Genomic DNA, 18,151 nt, shown 5'->3' with positions numbered 1-18,151 from the left:
GGTGTGGCAGGGCAGAAGAGCTTCTATAACAGAAGGCAGGAAACAAGAGAGGGAGAGAGAGGAAGCATGAGGAGAGTGAGAAAGGACATGCCTGAAACTGGACACCATGGAAGTATTCACACCAGGGAAAAGAGGGCAGGCAGGACTCATCAGCACACACTGGCCAAAGAACAACTTCTTGGGCGATTCCTTGACTCCACCTTCCTTTGACCTTTTTTGAATTTTCAAGAGAAACTCCTATTTCCATCACGATTGGAAGACTTCTTCCCAACTGGACAGCTGCAAGAAGTAGTAGGAAACTGGTCAGAATTTCCAGGAAGTATTCTGTTGCTCACATGTATCCCTCAGACTTCAACGTATCCAGTATCTGTGCTCCTCACTGTCCCCTAGGCAAATGTGAATTTGTCTCTTGGTCTATTCTAATCCTGGATGTAAGAGCCTTTTCTTGGCTATCTTAGCCCCCACTCTTTGTTTTCATTTTTCTTTTTCTTTTTTCTTTTTTCTTTCTTTCTTTTTTTTTTTTTTGTTGTTTTTGGCCAATCTTGGCCATCTTCAGCTGGAGCTTGAGAACTTTACTTATGTAAAATGAAATAAGTGAGTGTGATGGCTACAGAACCTTGTACACACACACACACACACACACACACACACACACACACACACACACACAATTTTTTCCATGCCTGCTGGCCATTTTTTTTTTGCCCCTTGGAAAGCATTGCTTCTGGGCTGTGTCCCTGTCTGGCAGTTCCCAGCAGACTGGAGCTCAGACTAAACCCTGAGGCAAGTAGAGGCTGGCATAAGATAGACTTCCTGTCCTGTACCTCAGTAGTTACTTCCCTGGGGCACAGGGTTTGGCCACTGTTGTAGAACACAGTCTTCCAAACAAGACAGCTATCATCTTTGTCAGCCGTGTCTGCTCGTAAGACCTGTTGAATGGTGACATTCCTTCAGAGCGGAAGTAGGTGGAGAGTGTATCCACAGCTGAGCTGCTAGGACTACTTTCTACACGTCCCAGCCATGCTATAACAATTCTGCCCTAAATGTACGGGGGGCATCTTGGTCTTGGGGCTGTGTGCCTGCTAGAGTGTAGTAAAGGGACAGGTTGACTGAAGGAGATGCCATCTATGCAGCTGTGGTGAAGCCATCATCCATGCTACATGAAGACTTCCCTGCAGGGCAGCTTTGATGAACCTGTCCTCCCGTCTCCAGGCAAACCCTCACTTCTGTTCTGTAAGCAAACCCAATAAACTCATTGCTTTCCCAAATTGAACTTCAGTGGAGTCAGACTTTGGTGAGTCTCTGGGAGTGGATAAGGAAGGAGTAGGTGTCATTTATGTCTCACCAGGGAGGAAATTTTTGAAACAGCTCTAGTCAAAGGGCAGCCTCAGCTCTAGAGGGGAGGCTGCTCTTGGCCCAGGGAGAGAAGATGGAAATCATTCCAGGAGGCCAGACACATGCTCCTAAGCTGTCACAGGAGCATGTCAGGTCTTGAAGATATTGATTCTTTTCCCCGCTCTCTCCCTCTCCCTCCCTCCCCCCTGATCTTTTCCAAGTCATTTCAAAAATAAGCTCTATGTAAAACCTTGTGTTAAATATCTACTAGTAGAAAGTAGATTAAACATATTCTATTTTAAGAAGGAAAATATGGATCAATAAAAATCATCTTGCCTTTTAAATCTTGTGCCAGAATAATGTAACCACCACCTCCTTCACCATTGCCCCCACCATCACTACCACCTCCTTCTTCACCATCACTCCCTCCTCTTCTTCCTCCACCACCTCTTCTTCCTCCTTCATCACACCCCCACCTCCACCCCCAAGCCCAATTGCAAGAGGTTGTTGGGGGGATGTTTTTGAGCACCATGTATTCAGATCTGGTTGTGGCCCCAGATGTTGTCATTGTCAAACATCTCCTGTCTTGATGCTTGACGTTTTTTGTTTTTGTTTTTTGTTTTTTTTTTTTTTGTTTTTTTAAAGAAAAGGTTCCCATCACCTCTGATTGGTTAATGAGGAGAGAGTTGATCAGCCAAAAGCTGAGCAGGAGAGGAGGAGGTGGGACTTCTGACTCCAGAGAGGGCACACGAGAAAAAGGAATTTGCAGTGAACAGGCCACCCTGAGAATTGCCAGGAGAACCCCAGTGGCTTAGGAACAGCCAGGGACAGCTAAGTGGTCGAGCAGTGGGACACGAGGCAGCCATAGACAGGTTAGAGCAGGGGTAGAATAGACAAGTATCAGTCTAGGTATAGCACTGAAGCTCATGGTAAATATAAGGTCTCTGTGTCTTTATTTGGAAGCTAGAGAGAGCACAGAAAAGCTAGACTGATGATTACAAGAGGTTATGTTGTAAAAGTCACACGGTCTATGGAAGAGCTGGATTATTCTAGCTAGAACCAACTCTTCTACTTGTGGTTTAGAATAAAGACAGCAAATAGAGTTTGTGAATCTGCAGTGCTGCATTTGGAATACTTTAGACAGAGGGGAGGCGGCATACTCCAGAAAAGTGGGAGATGATTCCCCAAAAAAGGATCTGAAGATGACCAAGACAGTGATGGGCAAAAGCCATGGGAAAGTCTGAATGTATGGTGTCCTGAAACCAGACTGTGGGAAACAGTATCTCTACTTTGGATCCCTGTTTAATGGAGTGCACAAATTTAAAGATATGTGTGCTCTGGAAGAATTCAGAATTCAAGTTAAAAACCATGTTTTAGAATAGAATAGAATAGAATAGAATAGAATAGAATAGAATAGAATAGAATAGGAAAAGAGTCAGGGCAATCAGAAATCAAAAGTTTTTGGTATATAACATATGCAACTGTAGATATAAGTGTATATAAAATAAGGATATGGAAGGAAACTCATTAAAAATAAGCTGAGTGGTTATATTTGGATCTGAGACTACAGGGAGCTTCTGTTTTCCTTATGCATTTACTGTACATTTATTCCTTTACATATCATGCCTTTGTTTTCTTTATAACTTCAAAATCTTATACAATGAATTATCATCATGACAAGGAAATAAACCCTCATTTAATTTTGTTGATTGACTGACTGTGTTGTGGGTTTAACTGTGAGGCTTATTCAGACTAATCACACTCTACCACTGAGACACAGGCCTAGCCTCAAGGCACCTTAACCTTAAAAAGTACATGTACACATATTTATATCACATATTTACACACATATATAAATATTTAGATCTATATCTATGTATTTGTGTACTGTCTATCTACCAGTCTTATCTATCTATCCATCCACCCATCCATCCATCCACCCATCCATCCACCCATCCATCCACCCACCCATCCATCCACCCATCCATCCACCCATCCATCCATCCACCCATCCATCCATCCACCCACCCATCCACCCATCCACCCATCCATCCATCCATCCATCCATCCATCCATCCACCCACCCATCCATCCACCCATTCATCTATCCATCCATCCATCCATCCATCCATCCATCCATCCATCTATCCACCCACCCATCCATCCATCCACCCATCCATCCATCCACCCACCCATCCACCCATCCATCCATCCATCCATCCACCCACCCATCCATCCATCCACTCACCCATCCATCCACCCACCTACCCACCCACCCATCCATCCATCAATCCATCCATCCATCCACCCATCCATCCATCCACCCACCCACCCATCCATCCACCCATCCATCCATCCATCCACCCATCCATCCACCCATCCATCCATCCATCCCTCCACCCATCCCTCCACCCATCCATCCACCCATCCACCCACCCACCATCCATCCACCCACCCATCATCCATCCATCCATCCATCCATCCACCCATCCATCCACCCATCCACCCATCCATCCACCCATCCATCCATCCATCCATCCATCCATCCATCCATCCCTCCACCCATCCACCCACCCATCCACCCATCCATCCACCCACCCACCCATCCATCCATCCACCCATCCACCCATCCATCCATCCATCCATCCATCCACCCACCCACCCACCCACCCACCCACCCACCTACCCAGTGAAGTGGTGCATGCCTGATATCTCAGCCCATGGGAATCTGGGACAGAGGATTACAAGTTAAGCAAGGGCCATGGACTGAATGCTAGTGTTGTCTGTCTCCATCTGATTCTCATGTTGGAACCTAATCACCCGTGTTGTGATTACCCGTAGGCATTAGGAGCAGGGGCTGCTGAGATGTAGTTAGGTCATGGGATCAGAACATGGTTACTTTCACAAAAGACAGCTGCCTTATCCTTTCTTCTAGGTGAAGATACCATAGAGAAGATGCCAACTATTCTCTTGAATATGGGCTATCACTATACAGTGAATCTCCTGGCCCATTGATCTTAAGACTTCCCAGATCCCAGAATTGCAAGAAACACTTCTACTGTTTATATCCCGTCTGGTGTATGGGGTCTGTGCTATTTTGTTACAGCAACCTGAGCTGACCGAGTGCTACTCATTTTTACTTGATATGACCATCAGTGGTCACAGAATCTTTTTATTCTAGTCTTAATTACCAATAATAATTTTCAGGTCACATATGTGTGTTATGTATAATATGGATATGTAATGTGTGTTATATATTTGCTCCTGGATGACAATAATGGGTTAAAGAAGCTACAGATTAAAGAGGCCTTACTAAAGGCTAGAGAGGAGAGCTGATGCAAGGAGAGTCACTGCAGATGCTAAATGTTAATGAGCTTGGGCGGGGTCAGCACGGAGCTTGGCTGAAATGCAAAGCTAGTTCAGAGCAAATGGCTGTTCAGAGTAGGTCACCTCGATAGGATCATGTTGAATGGAAGCTGTGGGAACAGGGACCAGGATCTGGTGGTCGGGATGAATGCTGCAACCCAGTGTGAGATGTTCCTCCTCTTAGGTGATCCAGGGAAGGAGAGGGGCAGGTCTGTTTCTAGTGACTTGGCTTTGATCTGCCCATGTGTATCCACATGTTTCTAATTTGGATTGAAGTGTGTGCAAGTGAGTTTTCCATCTGTGCCATGGTCTGTGCTGGGCAGATGGTGATTGTTCACTTGTGTAAATGAGATGTTGAATCCTTCTGTCTCAGCACTCGCACTTAGAATGGAGAACACTGGAATCACTTGGGACAAGGAGCTACAGTTTTATGCAGTATGAAGTACGTATTGCAGAGAAGGACTGATCTCTGCAGTCTCTTCAGATAGGTGTCCCTAACAAGTTCAACTCTGAAATGGGAGTTTAATAAACAACAACAACATCCATTACCATTACGTATCATTTTTATCACTGTAATGAAATACCAGAGGCAAGCCACTTTATAATGAAAAGAGGTTAAATTTGATCTATGAGTCTGAGAGTGCAAGGCCAAGGTGTTGTATCCAGTAACTATATTTTTCTTCTTCTTCTCCGGGCTCTTCCTTGCAGAGAGAGATATTTCAAGGCCGGTGTAGCCTCTTCTTCCTTCATCTCCACACACTGCTCAGGCAAGAAACTGGGTGGGAGAAACTGAGACCGTAGAGAAAGAAAGTGTGAAGCATTAGACCACTCATGTGGAACCAGGAAGATGACTCAAAGGTGTGGGGCAGCCAGCCGTGTGTGCACTGCTTGTGAACTCCCAGCACCAGCTGGGCCTGGCCCCAGTTTGGAGACTGGTTCCAATTTCATTCATTTTCACTTAATTTTGGTGCCATCCTCTCTGGTGGTTAAACCCCTTTGCCCAGAAGCTGGTTCAGCCCGGAGGACGACTACGGACGACTACGATGACGACGACGACGACGACGACGACGACGACGACGACGAAGGCGGGGCTAGGGGTGTGGCTCAGTGACACAGTGCTTGCCTAGCCTGTGAGAGGTCCAGGGTTTTCCCCCCAGAACCACACAACACAACAACACATCAAGTCTGCCCTCTCCAAATGCTGAACTATTGCGCTCTTTCCTTACGAATGAAGAGAAGAAGAGTGAATTTAGAGCCACACGTGGCTCAGAATGCCTGCTTCAGAACGTTGTGACCTGGGGGACATGATGCCGGGCATGGAGGCTGGTGTCCTGGGTCCTATAACTAACTTTGCTATTGACAGTTATGGCCCCAAATCTCAGACTCTAAGATGTGCCATTATTTCAATAAGAGCGAAACATGGCCACAGCGTGTCTTCACTGACACACTTATGTGGGACCGTTAAACTGAAGACCTATGGTGCATCTTAAAGCACAAACTATAGTTCTTTTAAAAAGGGAACAGGATTGGACTGGAGAGATGGCTCAGTGCTTAGAACTTGCTGCTCTTCCAGCGGTCCTGGGTTTCAGTTCCCAGCACCCATGTTGAACAGTTTACAACTGCATGTAACTCCAGCTCCAGAGGGTCTTGGACCCTACACGCACCTACACACATGTGTGCACATCCCCACATACAGATACGCATCCATGATGGAACCAGAGCAAACAACGCTGATGGTGTCTCCCCATTGCTGTGGCAGAAGGCAGTGCTGGGTGGGCCCGAGGCAGTAGCAGCTGCCTCCTCTGGCCCCTTGGAAAGTGTGTTTATGCCACTTTGTGGATTTCTTTGGTGTAAATCCTTTTACCTTGGTTGATTTCCAGATACGATCTGCTGAGAGTGAAACAGTTGCCTCGGGAGCTGGTCTGACTTGGCCACAGTGTACCTCTAGCTGAGGATGATTGTCTGAATCAATGAACATTTCTAGGGCAGGAGTGGGTTTCATAGGGAATTAAATTAAGCCTGCTAGGGCTGGAGAGATGGCTCAGTGGTTAAGAGCACTGACTGCTCTTCTGAAGGTCCTGAGTTCAAATCCCAGCAACCACATGGTGACTCACAACCATCCTTAACAAGATCTGCCGCCTTCTTCTGGATGTCTGAAGACAGCTACAGTGTACTCACATATAATAATAAATAAATCTTAAAAAAAATAAGCCTGTAGCATGTCTGAATCAGCAGCATGTGTGTGCAGAGCTTGGGAGAGAGTTCTCCCTGTTTCTCAATCTGCTGTCCCTGAGCCCTGGAAGAACACTCGTTGTTCACCCCAGAGACCAAAGTGCTACTCCAAAGAGGTGAGGTTGCCCGACCCCCGCTCAGAGGGACCTTAGTGGCGGTGGTGAAACTGTAAGATGGAAAGAGAGAAAAACTTTGCATCTGAACAAGAGTGAAGAGAGCTGAAAAGACTTCTGACGTGGGCGGAGGGGCCAGGAAATGCTGGAGGAAACAGGCTCTAGATGGGAAAGGACTGGAAACTCGCAGTTGCTATCAGGCAGGTCGGGAAACAGTCATGAAACCAGTGAAAAACTCCGGTCCCTGTGTGAGCCTCGCAGACGGCTGCAGCGGGCATGTGAGACGGGTGTAATGGAGGGAGGAGACGTGGAGACCATAGGAAAGGAGAAGCTCACACCCTGCGGAAAGATACTGAATGCTTCCCAGCCCCAGCCCCACCCCCATTTTCTTTTTACTTTTTGAGGCCTGGTCTCATGGAAGCCCAGGCTTACCTCCAACTTGCTATGTAGCCAAGGATGGCCATGAGTGGGTGAGCCTCTGGTTGGTATCTTCCCAGTGCTGGGATCAAAGGTGTGAGCTGACACATGCAGTTTGAAGGGTTTTTCTTTCTTTTATATTTATGGTTTTTTTTTTTGTTTTTGTTTTTTTTAAAGATTTGTTAGCTGGGGGTGGGGTGGGGGGGTGGGGGGGGGTGGCACACGCCTGTAATCCCAGCACTCTGGGAGGCAGAGGCAGGCGGATTTCTCAGTTCAAGGCCAGCCTGGTCTACAGAGTGAGCTCCTGGACAGCCAGGACTATATAGAGAAACCCTGTCTCAAAATAACAAAACAAAACAAAACAAATGCAAAAAAGATTTATTTATTATTATATGTAAGTACACTGACACTGTCTTCAGACACACCAGAAGAGGGTGTCAGATCTCTTTATGGATGGTTGTGAGCCACCATGTGGTTGCTGGGATTTGAACTTAGAACCTTTGGAAGTGCAGTCGGTGCTCTTAACTGCTGAGTCATCTCTCCAGCCCTTGAAGGGTTTTCTTTCAATTTTGTTTTTCAACATTACAAGTGAAACGATTAGGTCCGCAGTTTGGATGCAGGCCTTTACTTTGTGAGTTGTCACAGACTGTCTTCTCAAGGAGTCTTTTATTTTTAAATAATTATAGGGCATATGAAAGAGCATTCCACTGCGCATCACAGGATGGCGTCAGTCTCTGGATGCTCAGGTTAGTCAAGCATTGCCATCCCCAGTTTCTTTTTGAAGTCCCCTGAAGGCCAGATTCCCATGGCAGCTAACTGGTGAGCATTACAGCATATGTCCCTCCTCTCTGAGGTTCCACGGGGCAAGGGCTGGGTGAGCTCTTAGATCCATGTGTTTTAGGCACAGACAGCGGTGAGGGCAGAATTGTCTATACCAAAATTTAAAACAATAATCAAATTAAGTTCAGTACCCCCCCCCACCCCCCCAGAGTCTTGCTAAGTAGAAGAGGCTGTCCTTGAACTCATGATCCTTCTAGTTTAGCTTCTAAACGCTGGGATTATGGGTCTGTACCACCATGCCTGGCAGGCTCAATATGCTTTTTATTATCACCATGTGTTCGCTATTCTGATCAAAATATGCCTTCTTGAAAAAAAAAAGGAAGAAAGAAAAACATCTGTTGTTGGTCTAAGTTATAAGTAATTGCTGGGGCTTCTGTGGGGATTTAACAGTACACACACATGTGTGCATCTATACGTTTCCAGTGGATCCGTTTAAATAAGGGTGTGAACTAACAGTGTTTTCTGCACAGAGGTTAATTTGGAGAATTAACCCACCATTCAAGGGTTTCACCACAGCATTTGTTTCCAGAGTTAGAAGCTAATGAAATGGATCCCTCAGTTCTGAGCCCTGGGGAACCACGATTCCCGCATTTAAGCAGCGGCTTCCAAATTAACAACGCTCACACGTGATTGTACATGGAGAAGCAGGTTCCCAGTTCCCTCAGTTCTGTTGTGCCATGTGGCCATTGCCAGGACTCGGAAGTGCTATCTAAAATGCCGTGTATCCAGCAGGAACTGGATGCCTGTTCAAATCAACATGCCCTGTCTGGCTTGGTGGTACACATCTGTAATACCAGTACTCAGGAGGCAGGAGAAGAAAGAGTTCAAGGCCAGCCTCAACTCTATGCTGAATTCCAAGTCAGTCTTCTTGAGATCTTGCCTTAAATAGAGCAGCCACAAACAGACAAACAAACAAACAAACGAAACTAGGGCTCTGGAGAGTCGGCTCAGCAGCACTTAGGCTTTTGCAGGGGACGGAGTTGGGTTCCTAGAGCCCACATGGTACCTAGCAGTCACCCGCAACTCCATTTCCAGGAGATATGGCCTCTGTGGAATCCCGCACTCATGTGGTGCACATACATTTGCAAGCAAACATAAAACATAAATAAAATAAATAATCTTAAACAACAACAACAAATTTAAATATAAGTCAGCATGCCCAGTAATGCCAACGATTATTGCCACAGCCATTTTCTCTGACTGTTACTGAGGGAGAACATCAGAAATTTGCCAATGATAAATGGTGACTTTTCTGGTGAAGCTACATTAGCCAGAAGTTTTGACTGTGGAGGTATTTGAGTGAATAATGCCGATAGGTCCATTAAACTTTTGGTTGAATATCCACATGCTAAGATCAGGTTTTCTTTTCTTTTTTCTTTTTTTTTTTTTTTGTTATTTTGGATTTTGGTGTTTTTTTGAGACAGGGTTTCTCTGTATAGCCCTGGCTGTCCTGGAACTCACTCTGTAGACCAGGCTGGCCTTGAACTCAGAAATCTGCCTGCCTCTGCCTCCCAGAGTGCTGGGATTACAGGCGTGCGCCACTAGTGCCTGGCTAAGATCAGTTTTTTACAACGTCATTTACATATTTGCTTTAAGCCTCAAGAATAGAAACTGGAGGGGCTGGAGAGATGGCTCCGTGGTTAGGACCACTGGCTGCTCTTCCAAGGACCTGGGCTGAATTTCCAGCAACCACATGGCAGCTCACAACTGTCTGTAACTCCTGTTCCAGGGGATCCCACTTCCTCACACATGCAGGCAAAACACCAGTGTACATAAAATAAAAATAAATTCATAAAAAAGAAATTGTAATAATTACTGCTTTGGCAAAGGTATGCTGATTGCAACAGGTATGTGGGATCCAGTTTTCAAAAGTACTGATGTAACTAAAACTTATGAATCTATTACTTACCTTTTTTTGTGTTTTAAGACGAGTTCGTTTTTACTGGCATGGGTTCATACACATATACACATATATACGAAGCTCAGTAAAAGAAAACGTCGCTGTCTGTGTCTTCTCCTGGCCATTGTCGTTCGAGTCGCTCACTGCACGGTAACTCTTGACAGTTGCCATGGAGAGGGTGAGAAGTTAATGATCCTGGGTGTGCAGTGATTCTGGTGTACCCCACCCCCAGCCTACCTCAGTCTCTCAGGTGGGCACCCGAGTAGCAGGAACTCCTGGATCGCCAGTGTGGGCTTCATGATGGCAAAGGGTCCCCACCATTTCATTTAAAACGTCATCTGCTGTAGAGATGGATTGAAAAGCCAACCCTGACTACCTAGTGACCTGGTTTGTGGGTCCTTGGGGCCCTGCAGTGTCCCTGCAAGTTTTGGTTTTATAAGTGTGTGCTTGTGGTCAAGAAGTGGTTAAAGCTTATGCTCTGGTCTACAGAGTGGGTTCCAGGACAGCCAGGGCTACACAGAGAAACCCTGTCTCGAAAAAACAACCCCCCCAGAACAAAACAAAACAAAACAAAACAACAACAAAACAACAACAAAAAAATAGTACGACCCAAGCAGCTTGGGGAGGAAACAGGATGTAGAATTTTCCCTGTCCAATCACATTAGGGCAGTGGGAGGTCTGTGATTGGACAGGGAGAAGGGAGGCGGAGCTAAGAGTTGAGAGAGGAATGTTTTAGGGTAGGAGGAGGAAGGAAGATGGCTGTTGATGTGTAGCGTTTTCCAATCACAAGTAGCTATGATTTCACAAGGTTAGAAATATTGGGATAAAGCTTTTATCACAATCAATTGGCTCTGAAATTATTGTATTGGCATCTTGTAAATTGTGATTTTATTGATAAATAAATCTGACTGGTTAATTAAACTTTAAGAGTCTTGTTTCTACCGGGTAATTAGGTGTTGAGTTGGCTGACCATGGGGTGCGTGGTGCGTTTCATGGCAGCGAGAGGAACTCAGGTGCCGCTCTCCCTGCTGGAGAGATGGACTGGCGGAGCCCTGCGGTCTGGCGTGTCCGGGGAGTTGGTGGGCCAGCAACAGCAAGGGAGCATGGTCCAGCACCGCAGAGAGTTGGCGAGTTATTTTTTAATATTTCCCACAACGGAAATGGTTTATCTGGCTTACACTTCCTCATCACTGTTTATCATTTAAGGAAGTCAGGACAGGAGCTCAAGCAGGAGGCGGGAGTTGATGCAGAAGTCACAGAGAGGAGCTGTTCACCAGCTTGCCCCTCATGGCTTGCTTGTGCTGTTTTCTTACAGAGCCCAGGACCACCAGCCCAGGCCTGGTCCCTCCCCCGTCAATCACTAATTTAAAAAAAAAAAATACGCTACAGGTTTGCCCACAGCACGATCTTATGGAAGTATTTTCTCAATCGAGGCTGATGTAGGCAGCCCTAGGTGGGCAGGATGGTGGCTCCCTGTTGGAATTCCTTCCCTCACCCTATGGATAAGCTGTGACTTCTATCATAGATGCTTCACCTTTAACCGGTTTCCTAAACAGTCTTGGAGATGCAGATGTACCACAGAGGCTCTCAGAAGGACAAAGTCTACTCATTAGTCAGTCTGGTTAGCCCAGGCCTTGGATGCCAGGGATACAGAGCAGGGTGGGGAATGGCAATCTCAGAGAAATCTAGGAGCAACAGGCAGGAGCAAGGGCTCTGGCAGGGACAAAGGCCTGGGCTGGTGGGCAGGGCACCCAGAAGGTCGCCCAGGCAGGGGTTGGGGTCATCACCCCTTTGCCAATTCAGTCAGATGCCCAACAACATCATGTGCTTGGGATAGCAGGCAGCAGCATGGAGACACTCCTACAGCAACGGATTTCTTGGAAGCCGTTAAAGCTATTGATTTAAGCCACGACAGGCTCAAGGGCACTAAGAGTCTCTCAAAGAGAAATCAAACTGTTTCCCCAGGTGACTCTCACTTTTTACTTAGGCAGAGGTCTAAATCTATTGAGGTGAATGCAACTGGGTCTCACCTCTGGCGCAATCTGGGGAGACCTATAAAGTTTATTGATTTGACTTACTTAACTTACACTGGCTAATACTAAAACAACTAGGCCCATCAATCACACCCCAGGCCCCTCAAGAGAATGATTATAGAGTGGATTGATTCCTTCTTGGAGGTGACAATTAATAGAGGGCTCTCTAAGGATGTCAGGACAGTAAGTACTGCCTTGAGTTGGGGCTTGGTTGTCCCTTCGCTTAGCACAGTGACCTTCTAGAGCAGCACACCAGGGAAGCCACCTCTCTGGAAGGCAGCCAGGAGTTCTCTGGGAACAGGCTGTAGTAGCCTCTCTAGATGCAGAGAGTTGCACAGTTGCATCAGGAGAGGTGTAGGAAGCTGCCAGCTTTCTCTTGCCAGGCAAAAAGAACTTTACCACAGGGTGAGGAAGGAGGGCGGATACAGAGGGGGCAGGCAACCAAGATGACTGAGGGGCACAAAGGTCTTGAAGTCCAGAGCAGGCTGCCAGACGGCATGCTGCAGACCACCTCAGGGCCAACATGAGGGACCTGAAATTAGAGTCTTTCCCCAGTTCACCTTGTCTTCTTGTCTCAAGAAGCAAGGTATGCCCCTCCCCAGGGTTACATGCAGACTGGGTGGAGGGACCAGATGTTTCCATTTGAATGACATGTGACCCAAGTCCTTGGATGATAAAATATCAGCTAGTGGCATTGAAAGTTCAGTGGGGAGTCAGGAGGAAGGGTGCTCCCATGAGAACTCAAAGGTCAAGGAAGATGTCAGAGACAGCAAACTCCAACTAGGCTTCCCTAGTTCAAGAAGAACACAGGAAAGTTGATGAGTAAATCTGTCTCTTAGAAACATGGCATCCAAACCAGGCATGATGGCGTATGCCTGCTTGTAATCCTAGCCCTTGGGAGGCTGAGGCAGGAGGAGAAAGAGTCTATGGTTAGCTTGGGCTACATTTAGAGAGCCTGTCTAAATAGAGGAAGAGGGCAGGGGGCAGGGAGGTAGAGAAGAAGGAAGGAGATAGTTTCTGTGTAATTTGACAAAAAACAAAAAACAAACAAACAAACAAAAAAACCTTTACAAATGGGGGCTGGGACTGAAGTTCACCTAGTGCCACGAGGCCCTGGGTTCTATTCTGAGTACCTCCTTATGTTGGTTGTGAGGGTCACACCTGTAGTCCTAGCAGGCAGGTGCAGCTGCTGGAGCATCAGAAGTTCAAGGTCATTCTTAACTACATAGGTTTGAGGCCAGCCAGGGATACGTGAGCCCCCATCTTAAAAACAGACCAACAGACAGACAAACGGAATACATAGGAATAGTCATATACTGTACAGATTGGTAATCTACAGGAGCTTTGGAGCCAGGGTTTGGGTTTAAATCTAGTCTCCACCAGTCACTAGTCTATATTAGTAAGTAACTTAATGTCTGCAGCCTCATTTCCAAAACAGGGGCAATGATTGATAGTTCCTAATAATGGTATCTAATCCTTTTTTTTTTTTTTTTTGGTCAGTTTGACAAAAACTAGAATCATGTCAGAAGCGGAACAACAACTGAGGAAAGGCCTTCATTGGACTGGCCAGTAGGCAAGTCGGTCGGCCGGGCATATTCGTGATTAATAATTGCTGTATCCTAGCAGGACCCCTTGGCTGGTGGTCCTGAGTTGTCTAAGAACGCAGGCTGAGCAAGCTCTGAAGGGCGAGCCAGCAGACAGCAGCCCTCCCTGGCTGATGCTTCGCTTCCATCTCCAGGTTCCAGACCTGAGTTCCTGCCTTGACGTCTTTCAGTGATGAAGTGTGACCTGGGAGTTGTAAGCGGAAAAAGATCTTTCTCTCCAAAGTTGCTTTTGGTCATGGTGTTTTAGCACATTAGTAGAAACTAAGACAAGCAGTATTAATGAATAATAGTGCTGGTATGATAGGGTCCAGAGGTAACAGTAGTAATAGTTCTAGTAGTAGTAATACTACTAGAACTACTACTACTACTACTAGTGGTGGTGGTGGTGGTGGTGGAGGTAGTAGTAGTTTAGTAGTAGTGGCAGTACCTAATAATAGAGCCTGTGTCTGAAAAGCAGAGTGAGCTTGAATGAGTCTAATGTTGATAAAGCCCTTGGCACAGCATCTGGCACACAGGAAGCATCCAGTAAGTGCTAGTCACTGCTGGTACTGTCATTCCTGTGAACAGCTATAAAGACAGTTTCTATATTACTAGCAAGCTGAGGCATGTGCTGGCTCCTCAGAGACTACCTGAAGAACGGATAAAGAGTGAGAAGAGAGTCCCTGTTCTGGCGGGGAGCACGGGGAGCACAGGGAGCACGGAGAGCACGTAGGGAATGATTTGCAGTGTTTGAGGAGGTTCCATACATGCCTTAGCCTTTCCTTTGTTTTCGAGGCCTGGGCACATCCTCCCCTTCTTCCTTCTGCAGGTCTCCGAGGTCAGCTCCCCTCCAGGGCTTTCCCTTTGGCTTCAGCCACAGGGCACTTTCTTCCATTTAACTTGTCACCCCTGCCTCTTTTTAGGTCACAGATTAGAGGGCTGACTCCTGTGCTCGACCCTCCTTCAGGGCAGGCATGAGTGCATTTCTCAGGAGTCTGGCACACACTGTAGACCAGAGGCTGAAGACCTGCTGCTGTGCCCTGGCTGGGGGCTCCCTGCTGGCTCTCCTTCCCTGCCTGCTTGTTTCCCATCAGGCCGGTTCCTCACTTCCTGGAACCCAGGAGTCTTGGCTCTTTTGACCCTGGTTTCTTCCCAGGATGCTTATGCTCCTGAGGGAGGCACTCCCTGGGTGGGGATTGTGCCATGGGAAGGCCAAACTTTATGGATGAAAGGAAGGGAAAAGCTGCCCCACCTCCCGGCCCAGACCTGAGTCCATTTCTGGCCTCTTTAGGCTGACCTCCCAAAGGGAGGCCACCCTGGTGCCAAATGGATTGTAGTAAGTGTCCATTTGAGAAATCTGAGTCTCAGTCAAACCCTATAGCTGAGACAGATTGGGATCTGTGTGAGGACAGAGAGGGACACGCCTTGTCTCCTCTTCTCTTGGTTTCCCTCCAGGGCTGGGAGTTCCTCCTAAATCATTTTTCTGTATCCTTGTTTTGTCATAGTCACCTGTCAGAAGCAGATCTTTGGAACCATTTCTGTTCCTCCCACTGCTCGTTTTGTTCTCCAAAGCATGGCTACAGGAGAGATTAGCCTGGAGATATATTTTCAGAAGATTAGAGAAAGGCTCCCACTCTGAGGAAGGAGGTGGCCACAGGAGTGGGAAGCACCCACATCCAGAGCCAGTCACCCTAAGCATTGTGCAAGCGCAGCTGCGTTACAGGCCAAGGACATCTAGTTGTGGTAAGGATAGCAAACCTGAGGGCTGTCCCTGAGTTTCTGCTCTGTGGAGGAGAGACACTTTGGTTGCCGAGTGGTAGAGGTAGCTCTCTCTTTAGGCTGTTGCCCTGGTTAATATTTCATGTGCATGCTCTTCTGAATTACACATGTGGTTCCTACCTAGAAAGTAGGGTGCCCAGGAGGGTACCGAGGAAGGGAACAGGGTATGTTAGTCATAGCTTTGCACCTGCAGGCAAGAGATAACATTCCTTTGCTGGGCCTGCAGTTACAGTGGGGCTCCCCCAAACATACCGTTGTAGTGCTTCTGTGGATATAACAGAACAGACTTTGAGAGGCTGCAGGCCACAGCCTTGAACTTGAAATAGCCTAAAGAATTAAAAGCCTGAAGAGCCACAGAAAAGGCGGGTCTGACTCTACTGACTCTACAGAGCAGTAGTTCACAAAGGGACCATGGACCCTTTGTGATGTGAAAAACGAGTCCATCTTCAGCATAATCCCTAAGTGCCTGGGTGACATCTACAGACGTCCTCTGAGCTGGATCAGGTGCTGGCCAGTGTCCTTTTACATTCTCTGTTCTGAAAAAGACCCTAGATGTGATAAGCCCTCAGAATGGGTATGTTTGGGTAGGCAGGTGCTGTATGTTTTGCCTACATGTCTGTCTGTGCACCATGTATGCCCCTGGTGCTGTGGAGGCCAGAAGAAGGCACCAGATTCTCTGGACCAAGGGTTGCAGACAATTGTGAGTCACGATGAGGATGCTGGGGCTCGAAGCCAGGTCCTCTGGAAGAGCGGCCAGTGTTCTTCAGCACTGTGCCGTCCCTGTGCATCTGGTTTTATTTTTTAAAGGAGGGGGATTATAATAATAGAAATATGATATTTTCCAAATCAAGTACATTTTATCACCAAAGGAAAACTGAACTATTCATAAGAGAATAAAAAGGCTTTTTTTTTCTTCTTTGAGACAAAGTCTTGCTATGTAACCCAGGATGGTCTGTAACTGTGGTCCACTTTCCTAAGGCTCCCAAGAACTGAGCTCATGGGTGTGTGTTACCATGTCCAGCTTTTAGAAAAACAGCTTTATTATACAAATGGGAAAACAACAATGCCAGTTGTTTATCGTTTCATACACGCCCAGTTTTGGAAAAGCATTTTCTCCACAGTGGACCATGAGCAGGCTCACTTGGCATGGGAGACACAGTCTGGGTTTACTGTGAAGAGCGCCATTGCTTTCCTTGTGTTCGTGTGATGCAGATCTCAATGCGTGATCTCAGAGGAGCTGTAGAGACGGCTCAGTGGGTAAAATGCTTCCTGTACAAACGTGAGGACCTGAGTTCAGATCCCCAGAACCCTTGAATGCCCAGACCAGTGGCTCTTCTGTAACTCCAGTGCTTGTGGGTAGACAGGCGGGTCCTGGGGACTTGCTGGCCAGACAGTGTAGCAGAAACAGTGAGTTCTGCGAACAGTGAGAGACCCTGTTTGAGACAATAAGGTGGAGAGTGACAGAGAAAGACACCAAATTGACCTCTGGTTTCCATGTGTGCATATGGGTAAGCAAGCAAACACACACACACACACACACACACACATACACACCTTGCATGCTGCCAAAAAGAGAAATCCTCTTTCATCTCCACTTGTTTATCAGACACCTCTGAGAATCACTTTAGAGACATGGGCTTGCCTCTTATTTCAGTTGTTGTGGTTCTGGGTAGGAGAACTCAGCAGCACTGTGGATAGGACCATCATGGTAGCTCCTTTGGCAGTCCACACGGGGGTGGGGAGTAGGGGGGTGGGGAAAGGCAGACGCATTGTTGGGAAGCCTTTTGACTGCAGTATGTGCAGCAGTGAGAACTGGGCCCTTGTCTTTGCCTCCTAGATTGCTCTGAGACATTTGTATATAAGAGACATTTGCACCCAGCATTGGCTGTGGACACGGCTGGCTCAACAACACAGCTCTGCATTGGCTCTTTTGCTCACCAACTCCTCACTCCTCTGCTCTAGGACCACATTCCCCATGAACAGTTGCAAAGCCTGTATCTCCATCCACACTTGCCGTGTGTAGTGTGTAAGTTGTTTGCTCTGCTGTCTTAGGCTTTACAGAAACCAGAATCTTTCTCCTTGTAAGAACTGCGGTCCACGTGACCTTCCTGTGTTGCTCTTTTGTGGTTGATCTTTTTGAGTTCAAATGCAAACCACGGCACTGAAATGTGTTACATGCCATCCGTTTATAAAGTTCTGCTTGTGCCGTTTAACAGTTCGAACTGCCCTTCCTAGCCTTGAGTCATCGATGAATTTGCCCATAAAATTTATTGGCTGTTTTAAAAAAGGGCCATCTATGACCAAATACATCAAATGACAAAATATGTAACCTTATCTCTCAATTCCCCCCCCCCCCCCCATTGCTCCTTGCTTACAGCCTCACTGCTTCTCTGGTGCAAGGGCCACACTCTCAGCCCCTCCCAAAGGCTCCTCACAGGAACTTCTCTTGCTTATACATCAGAACTCAGACTGAAATGGAGTTCAATTGGCAGCCCTGGTTTCTGTCCCCAGCGCCGTATAAACTTGTCGAGCCTTTGTATTCCTACCATCCTG

Source organism: Apodemus sylvaticus, chromosome 6 (genome assembly GCF_947179515.1).
Source record: "Apodemus sylvaticus chromosome 6, mApoSyl1.1, whole genome shotgun sequence".
NCBI lineage: Eukaryota > Metazoa > Chordata > Mammalia > Rodentia > Muridae > Apodemus > Apodemus sylvaticus.
The sequence above is the reverse complement of the archived record's forward strand: the minus strand, read 5'-3'. Positions refer to the sequence as shown.